This window comes from Dendrobates tinctorius, unplaced genomic scaffold (assembly GCF_039654945.1).
Source record: "Dendrobates tinctorius isolate UK_male_01 unplaced genomic scaffold, ASM3965494v1 ptg000011l, whole genome shotgun sequence".
Taxonomy (NCBI): domain Eukaryota; kingdom Metazoa; phylum Chordata; class Amphibia; order Anura; family Dendrobatidae; genus Dendrobates; species Dendrobates tinctorius.
The window spans coordinates 129601226-129611761 of NW_027361679.1; positions in this window are offsets into that span (position 1 = coordinate 129601226).

The window sequence follows — 10536 nt, forward strand, 5'->3', positions numbered from 1 at the left end:
GACAATAGACATTACAGCATAACAATAATCACATAGATTATAACAAATACCAAGAGGAATGAGGGCCCTGCTCGCAAGCTTACAGTCTATGAGGAAAGAGGTAGACACGAAAGGTGGGTGGTAACAGTTGCCCTGATTGTATGGACCAGCCATAATGTTAAGTGTGTAACAGTACAGACACAGAGGGCTAATGGATGCATAAAGCATGTGGGAACATGATGCGGGGAAACCTGGTTATGGTAAAACTTTTGGCTGTGCCACACCGGGATAGATTAGGTTAATGTGTTGAGGCGATAGGCCAGTCTGAATAAATGCATTTTCAGGGCACGCTTAAAATTGTGGAGATTGGGGACTAATCGTATTGACCTGGGAAGTGCATTCCAAAGAATTGGCACAGCATGTGTAAAGTCTTGGAGACGGGAGTGGGAGGTTCTGATTATTGAGGATGTTAACCTCACGTCATCAGCAGAGCGAAGGGCACGGGTAGGGTGGTATACTGAAACAAGGGAGGAGATGTAGGGTGGTGCTGAGCCATGGAGGGCTTTGTGGGTGAGGGTAATAAGTTTATACTGAATTCTGGGGTGGATGGGTAGCCAGTGTAATGACTGGCACAAGGTAGAGGCATCGGTGTAACGATTGGTGAGGAATATGATCCTGGCTGCAGCATTCAAGACAGATTGGAGAGGGGAGAGTTTGGTAAGAGGGAGACCGATTAGGAGAGAGTTACAATAGTCGAGACAAGAATGAATAAGAGAAACAGTAAGAGTTTTTGCAGAGTCAAAAGTAAGAAAAGGTCGAATTCTAGAGATGTTTTTGAGGTGCAGATGACAAGAGCGAGCCAGTGATCGAATGTGGGGGGCAAAGGAAAGCTCAGAGTCAAGTATGACCCCAAGACAGCGGGCATGTTGCTGGGGAGTAATAGTGGAACCACACACAGTAATGACAACGTCAGGTATAGGTACATTTGTAGAGGGAGGAAACACGAGGAGTTCAGTCTTTGACAGGTTCAGTTTCAGATATAGTGAGGACATGATGTTGGACACACAGTTTAGACAATTGCTGGTGTTTTCTAGAAAGGCTGGCGTGATGTCAGGGGAAGAAGCGTATAATTGGGTGTCTGTTATGAGCTCATTTTCTCCTTCACCTTTGAGGTCCGATGAACTCCCTCTGCTGGTGAAAGGAGGTAGTGAAACTGATTTGGATGGGAAAAACCTGTCATCTGAACAGGTGGAGTGTGATTGGACATCTGGAATCTCTGAGTGGATATAAGGCCGCCGACGCCCTGTAGGGTTGCTGGTGATCCTTTCTGCTCTGAGATCTGGCCTCCAGTTTAGTTCCTGTCTACTAAAGCTAAGTTTTTGCTTTGCTGTTATTCCATGAGATTTTGTCTGGTTTACTTAGTGTTTGTGCTCAGCCAGCCCTGGCTGGGACTGGCTGAATTCCATTTTTGTCTCTGATCAGTTGATCTCTTTGCTCTGTTTTCAGAATATACCTGAGTGCTGATACAGTGATTTTGAAGTCTAGCAACTTCAGGGCCTTTTTCTATCAGACGTGTTGGACATTATTTTTGGCAGGGTTTTTGCGTGATTTTTTAATCCCAAAAAAAAATTGTCTTTTTTGGGATTAATTGTGTCCTGTGAGGGTTTTCGCATGGACCCCAAGAAGGTGCAGGCCATTGCGGACTGGGTGCAACCCTGAGACCTTAAGGGTCGTCAGCGCTTGTTGGGGCTCGCTAATTCTTACCGCAAATTTATTCGGGGGGGTTTTCACAGGTGGTCAAACCACTCACAGATCTTACATGTAAAGGTGCAGATGTGAGAAACTGGTCCTCGCTCGCAAAAGAGGCCTTTGCGACCCTGAAAAGAAGCTTTATGTATGCTCCCGTGTTAGTACAGCCAGATCCGTCCAAACCATTCGTCGTGGAAGTGGACGCCTCTGAGGTGGGGGTGGGGCGGTGTTGTCCCAAGGGCCTGCCTCTCTAACCAACCTCAGGCCATGTGCTTTCTTTTCCAAGAAGTTCTCTGCTGCAGAAAGAAATTACGACGTAGGCAATAGAGAGCTTCTTGCGGTCAAATTAGCGTTTGAAGAATGGAGGCACTTTTTGGAGGGGGCCAGTCACCCTGTTACGGTGATCACAGATCACAAAAATTTGTCATACATTGAGTCTGTTAAAAGACTAACGCCCAGACAGGCCCGTTGGTCACTTTTTTTTCCCATCTTCAGTTTACGATTACATTTCGTCCAGGGTCTAAGAATGTCAAGGCTGACGCCTTGTCACGCAGTTTTCAGCCGGTGTCTCCCCCCGAGCCACCGTCCTCCATTCTTCACCCTGGAGTTGTGTTAGCAGAGGTCTCGTCTAAATTGGAACGGGAGATTCAGGGGGACCAGTCGCGGGCTCTGGCGGCCAAGCCGGGGGGTAAGTTGTTTGTTCTAGAGCCACTTCGCCTGAAACTCTTGCAGGAGTTCCACGAATCCAAGCTGAGTGCTCACCCTGGTATTTCAGCCACGCGTCTGGCGGTGGCTAGGATCTTTTGGTGGCCTACCCTTGGTTCGGACATAAAAAAATTAATTGCTGGTTGTGGGGTCTGCCCTCGTTCCAAAAGCTCTCATAGCCGGCCGGCAGTGGAGCTGATGCCCTTGGCAGTGCCCGAAAGACCATGGACTCACTTATCCATGGATTTTGTTACCAATCTCCCTCCATCTAAGGGTAATACGGTGGTATGGGTAGTGGTGGACAGGTTTTCTAAGCAGGCTCATTTTGTACCCCTGTCGGCACTACCATCAGCTGAGACGTTGTCCAGGTTGTTTGTGCAGCATGTGATCCGGTTGCATGGGGTACCCCTGAATGTGGTGTCTGATCGTGGTGTGCAGTTTGTGGCTAAGTTTTGGCGTGCTTTCTGCAAAAAATTAGGGATGTCGCTGTCCTTTTCGTCTGCATACCATCCTGAGAGCAATGGTCAGATGGAACGCACTAACCAGTCCCTGGAACAGATCCTCAGGTGTCTAACCTCTGCTAGTCAGAATGACTGGTGCGATGCACTGCCGATGGCTGAAATTGCCTTCAATACTCGGGTGAGTCAATCCTCGGGTATGACTCCTTTTTTGATCAATTATGGGTTCAGTCCTCATTTTGGTGAGCTTTCTCGTCTGGGCTCGGGGTGTCCCGGGGCTGAGGGCTCTGTTCAGCGATTACAGAATATGTGGGCAGAAGTCCAGCGGAGTATATCTAGGTCTCAGGGCAGGTATAAGTTTTTTGCGGACAGGAAACGAACACCAGGGCCCACGTTTCAGGTTGGAGACAAGGTTTGGCTCTCCACGTGAAACATTAAGTTGAAGGTTCCTTCAGCCAAGTTGGGACCCTTGCTTGTTGGATTCTGCTTGGTACCTTCTATGTCTGTTTGGCTTTGACCACTGCCTGTCCCCGACTATCCGTTCGGTCTCATTCCTGGTACTTTATTGTTATCTCTGTGTATGACCCCGTTTTTCTGACTTTGAGTATTCCTGTATAGTATTTTGCCTATCTCTGACAGCACGGTGCTAAGCCCCGCCCCCTTGCGGTCACATGACCGTAGGTCCTTCACTGTTCACTGACTTTAGCTTCTCCAGGTCCTGTTTGCTTGAACTATCCGGCCGTGTCTGACCCCGGGCCCCTCTGCAGTGTGGGTGAGTCCATGCTCCGCGGTGACTGCACGCCGGCGCTGACAGGACCGTGACAGGAGGGCATCCCAATCTCTCCCGTCCTTATCCACCACCCTTTTCAACATTCCCTTTAGGATTTTATTAAAGCGCTCCACCAATCCGTCAGTCTGAGGGTGATATACTGAGGTACGCAAGTGGGAGATTTTTAGTAGTTTACATAAGTCCTTAAGTATACGAGACATAAAAGGGGTCCCTTGATCCGTAAGTATCTCTTTCGGAATGCCGGTGCGAGAAAACATATTAACCAGCTCCTTTGAAATCGATTTCGCATTGGCATTCCGCAAGGGTACTGCTTCGGGATAGCGAGTGGCATAATCTAGTACTACTAAAATGTACTGATGACCCCTGGCAGATTTAACTAATGGACCGACTATATCCATTGCTATCCTCTCGAAGGGCACCTCTATTATTGGAAAGGGCACTAAGGGGTTTCTAAAATGTGATGTAGGTGCGGTCAACTGACATGTAGGACAGGACTGACAGTACTGGGTCACGTCTCCCACTAGACCTGGCCAAAAGAAATGTTGCAGAATACGGTGTTTTGTTTTTTCTCCAGCCAGGTGTCCTCCCAAGGGATGTTTATGTGCCAAGTGCAAAACTACTTGGTGAAAGGACTTAGGTACCACTAGCTGTCCTACCACCACTCCTCGCACCTTGTCTATGTGATACAGCATACCCTGTTGCACTGCCACGTGTGGGAACTCGTTTTGAACCCCCGGGTACAATGGTCTTCCCTCAGAGACCTTTACATTTTCCCATGCCCTTGCTAGAGTAGGATCTTGGTGCTGAGCGGTCCCGAACTTACCACAGGCCCCCTCAAGACCTGGCATTTCTAAAACATCCTCTAGGTCATCTGCCTCGCCTGCATACACAGCCAGAGGAGAGTCTACAGATTCTGGTGGTTCCTCTAAGATGGGTTCCCAGTCATCTTGCCGCAATGGCCCAGGGGCTAGCCCCAGAGCACCGTCCTCCACTAGAGTGTTCATGCCATTTTTAAAGCTCCACAAGTCCCAAAATAAGGGAAAGTCTCTCCCCAGGATTACATTATGTCCCATAGACTTCACGACTGCCGCCTGATGTCTTTTGGTCCCTACTGGCATGGCAAGGGTAACCCAAGCAGTGGGGTAGTTCTTAGTATCACCATGGATGCAACTAATGCCCTTGGTTAAGTTCGTTAGGGCCCTAGGGTCCACGAAACTGGCATGTACCAAAGTTACTTGACTTCCTGAATCCAAGACGGCATTCACACTATAGCTGTTGACCTCCACGCCACACACGTGTTGTTCCTTTCCCGTGAGGGTCTCCACCACACAGACTGACAGTACATATAACGAAAGACACCTCATAGCGTTACAGTCCATTGGCTCTGTAGTCATTGGGCAGTTAGCTGCTACATGGCCAAGCCAACACTGATGTAGTGGAAATATGTATTTGTAGGCGATGTATGGCCAGCAGTTATCTAGCATCTGTCCTTAGGCTGCAGGTCTCACAAAGGTGATAACATATGTTATCCTGAGAAAAGGCAGTTTTCCTTGTCTCCGACCCCAGGGTGCTTTCCTAGGAACACACAGAATTGGAAGAGTTAAGTTTTTTTTCCTTTCTAATGATGTAATATATCCTTCACATTTTATCCTTCTGAGCTTACCATATGTGAGCTGTTTTACTAATGCACTTTTACTCACATATTCAGAATGTGGAGTTCAAATTCTCTCCAGCTCTTCTCAATCTTTTGAGGCACATTTTTGTTTTTCCCCACAGATTATCTTTTCTACGCCTTTATTCTATGGAATGACCGTAACAAAGATGACGACCTGTAGGTTTGAGCTTGCAATGTGGCATCTATACCAATTTTCCTCCAATTTTTATTATTAACGTCCTTCAGCTCCAGCTTGAGCCTTGGCAAATTTATGGATGAACGCTTGGTAGGAAGATCAATCCTGTGCAAACCTAGATAGGTCCACCAATGTCTTCTCCACCGTTATCTTGATAGTATCAATCCATCGGGTTGCTGGTCTTTCTCTACACCTTGTTCCTTCTTTTCTTCTGACCATGAAGTCTTTCTCCAGTGATTGCTCTCTTTGTATGTGTCCAATGTAGGCAAGTTGTAGCTTGGTGATCCTTATTTCGAGTGACATTTCTGGCTTGATTAGTTCCAAAACTGATTTGTTTTCTTTCTTGCCATCCATGGTATTGATAACATCCTTCTCTAACACCACATTTCAAAGGTGTTGATTCTTCTGCCTTGTGTCTTTATCGTCCAGGTTTTGCATCCATATGTTACTACAGAAAAGACCAGACTATGTACGAGCTATGTCCTCATCGCCAGTGAAATGTTCCTCGATTTGAAGACCTTGTCCAATGACTTCATTGTTGATTTGCCTATAGCTATTCTCCTATTGACTTCCACTGTTCGCATGTTGAGTTGTCATTGATCCGAGTAGGTTGAAATCCTTTACAACTTCTAGTTTGCTGCTGTCCATCTCAAATGTGTACCTGTCGTAACTGGCAGTGGTCTATATCTTTGTGTTCCTTGTATTGAGTAAGAGACCCATGCTCAAGCTTTCCATCTTGACACTCTGTAATAAGTCCTTCATTCCATCTACGCTTGTTGCTATAAATAATATGAATTAACAATATTCTGTATAATTTGAGATTCACAGGTAAATATTCTATGCTGTCAGTACATTTTTAGATTTGACACAGAAACAAGGAATGGATTCTCGCAAGTTCACTATATGCTTCAAAAAGTAAAAAAATTTTTGCTTTCTAGGGTCACATCTGAAAAAGAGATTCTGCGTTTGTCCTGGTTTTTAAACAGTTTCAGTGATGCTAGGAGAATCTTTTATAAATGTTTGTTTCTTTTTTTGTATGAGAATTCATGTAATAGTTTACAAAAATGAGCCATTAAGCAGATTAAATTACTGGTAAATATATTTTATTCCAAGATGTTTATTAGTTCGTCTGGTTTTCAGAACAAGGCTTTATTTCATAGGTAGGGGCATGAGATGTCAAGATGTAACATGCACAATTTGCGTTTATCAGGAATATTTTCCACTTTTGCAGCAAATTGGTATGCAAAATTACTATAAATTATTCATTCATTTTGATCAACATGTTGTTTATTTTTTTTAAGGCAATGTGGAATATACCCTGACTTACTGTATGGGGATTTACAGTGAGAAAAGAAAAGACAAAGAAAATCTCCAATTCATCAGTGTCTGACAATATTTCATTGCTCATAATTGGGGTAACATAAATTAGATTTTTTTTAGAATTGAAAAAACCTAAACTACAAAAGATTGATGATTGGCCACACTAAGTCCTTAAAGAGGACTGTCATCAGATCAAAAAAGGCCAGTTTTTGCACTTGTTTTATTCCAGCTGTTCCCGTGTATTCTGTTTTGCTTGTTTTTTTGTTTTCTTTTTATATAGTCCTAATTATATGGTCTTCACCAAAGGGGACGTGGCTCACTGAATCCTCTAGGGTGTGTATTTAGGCTGCTCTGCATCACTACACTGTTAGCTACACCCTCTTGGTAAAGACCACAGAAATTATCATCGGTTTACCCTGATAGCTGAATACAATAGTAGCAAGATGCTAAAAGTATTTGTCTTGTGTGGCACCCCAGGAGTCCGGTTGCCACAGTGACATTGCCTCCCTCCCAGGGAGTGATGACATGCTTGGAAGCAGAGAAGAGTTCCCTGGTCAGGTAACTACAACACACAACACTTTCTCTACTTCAGACCAGAAGGGGGAGCTCTAAACCCTATTTGTGGGAGCTTCCCTGAAGGTTGTGGGCTGGAGGAGGGGGAGAGAGTCTGAGTCTGGGAGTGAGAGAAGCAGGAAGCAGGAGTAGCTGCTCCCCAGACTAGAGCAGAGAACAAGAGAGAGGGAGAGAAGTTGAGGAAAGCCTGGGGCAGTGGAGCTGTAAGGAAGCTCACCCCAGTTCTGAGTGCTTGATACTGGACACTGGAGTCTGTGGCTGTCTGGGAATGACAGGCCCAATAGCCGAATCCAGAGGGCAGGTGACTGCACGGCCTCCTGGTCCCACTAAAACCCCGAAGGCACAGTAGCATATGAGAGCCTGGAGCCACCGCAGAGAAGTAACATCTGTAAAAGGCTCAAGCTACTACTAAAGGCTTTAGAGAACAGAGAACTGAGCATAGCTTCATGCTGCAGAGACCTCAGAAACTAGCGCAGAAAGGAGGCCTCCAACACCACTTGACTCAGGGGACTCTGATCTGCTTTCAGGTTGCCGGACCTCCAATTCCATCTGTAAAAGTGCTCCGGTCTGCACCTCAAGCCTTGAGTAAAGGTAAAGGAAACAGCAATCGGTGTCTCTGCAGTTTTTAACCCTATACACAGTCCTGCACCTCCATTATCCCCTTGATCTAACAACTGCCCTGGGGACTAGCTCCACCTGTGGGGAGTTGAACCAACTCTGCTGCATTGCCTTTATCACCAGCGGTCTGAACTGCAGCGTCGGCCTACACCTAAATTGCCAAACACCACAGGTGGCGTCATGAACTTATGCCCACATACAGTAAACTTTATTCCTCATAAAACCTTATTTCACTGGACACTAGGGCCACGGACTAGGTCCCTGCTACTGTGACACTTCCCCTTTAAGCACCGACCCGGTACCGAGTATCCCACGGCCCTAAGAGTGCTCCAGTTTGGCATCACGAAGTTGATGTTCGTAAGGGGAGAGTACCAATACGCATCTTGAATTGTGGGGAAAGAGAGGTCTATTTACCTCGGTATGCCACCCTTGCTAAGCTGTTCACTGTTGGTAACAACACAATAGAGGCAGCAGAGCCCTTGCATCCTTTTGATCAAGTGGAGGGCAATGGCTCTGAGGGGCAGCTGGAGGATTTGTGTCAGCAGCTACACGTAGGCACTGATTCCACTCCTTCACACCAAAAACATGAGGCTTACCGAGTGGCTCGAGAGTACAAGTGGGTATTCAGCAAACATCCTCTAGACTTTGGGCAGGCAAAAGGGGTGCACACTATATCCCCACAGAAGATCATCCACCCATTAAAGAGAGATATGGGCCTATACCCCCAGCACACTATCAATGTGCCAATACTATGTTGCGGAAGATGAAGGAGGCTGGGGTGATCAGAGATAGTTGTAGCCCCTGGGCAGCTCCAATAGTCTTTGTTAAAAAGAAAGATGGTACTGTTATGAATGGGTCACCGAGGAGGATAGCAGGCCCAGGCTAAGCCACAGAAAACCAGAGAGGTTGGTAACTAAGCGGATTTCAGACCCCTAATCCTGTCCACGCAACTAGCAGTAGCCGTGGAGCATACCTACGATGATCCTAGATGCCTCGGCACAGCCGGAGAGCTAACTAAGCCTAAAGCAAGAAAGGGGAAATCTAAGCTGCCCCGGAGCAGACACCAAAGTAATAAATAGCCCCCAAACATATATTGTCGGTGAGACAGGATGAAAACACAAGCGCAGGCAGAAAAATAGACTGAGCAAATGATGGGCCCACACTGACTAGACAGGAAAGGAAAGACACTGTCTGCAATCACGCAAAAAACCCTGCAAAAAGTCCAACACGTCTGATGCACAAAAACACCGAAGTCGCATGACTTTGCCCCCTCTATATCAGCACTCTGGTATATTCTGAAAGCAAATCAAAAAGAGACCAACATGACAGGGGACAAAACAAACTGGCACATGCAGTAACATATGGGCGGTGATTCAGCACAGCCCCAGCTGGAGCTGTCTGACCCGCACAAAGCAGAGATAGACAAAACCAGATCAAATGCAAACAGAATAGCAAATGAACCACTTAGCTGAACATGCAGGGAAAGAGCAGGAGACATCAGACCTCAGGAGGCACAGGAAGAAAATAAATCACCAGCAGGGATAGAGGGAGTCAGCTGTCTTAAATCCCAATCAGAAACCCCAGATCTCCAATCGTCTTCCTCATTATCGGGTGGCAAGCCTCTGTCAATCAGATCAGCTCCACTACCCCCAGTAACCACCAGAGGGAGCCCAGAAAGAGAACTCTCAATCTGACCAGCTCCACTATCTTCAGTAATCACCAGAGGGAAGCCAGAGAGAGAATTCACAACATGGTACCATGAGGATGTGTGTTGATTACAGGCGGATTAACAGTATTACACATAAGGACGCCTACCCATTACCTAGAATTGAAGAATCATTAGCTGCACTGAGAACTGCTAACTATTTTTCTACCCTGGATCTCACCAGTGGGTATTGGCAGGTTCCCGTGACAGAGGCAGACAAAGAGAAGAGAGTGTTTACAACACCAATGGGCCTCTGCGAGGTTAACTACATGCCGTTCGGGCTCAGTACTGCCCCAGGGACATTTCAATGGCTAACGGAATGCTGCCTAGGACATAAAAATTTCGAAACTGTCCTGCTGCACCTGGATGACATCATTGTCTTCCCTAAAACCTATGAAGACCACTTGGAGCACCTGGGTGAGGTGTTCGAGGCCCTGTCTAACTTTGGCTTGAAAGTAAAGCCGTCCAAATGCCACCATTTGAAATCCAAGGTGCAGTACCTAGGCCATGTGGTGAGTGTGGAAGGCGTGGCACCAGACCCTGACAAAGTCACCTTTATCCAGGATTGGACGAAACCCAGCAATATTCATAAAGTACGACAGTTTCTTGGGCTGATAGGCTACTACCGGAGATTCATCAAGGGCTTCACCAAAATAGCAGCCCCTCTGCAAGACTTGCTAGTGGGACAATCCAAAAAAGCCAAGAGCAAGAATCTTCAGTTTGAATGGAATAACAAACTGGAAGACTCCTTCACGCGGTTGAAGGTGGCTCTCACGGGAGATGAAGTAC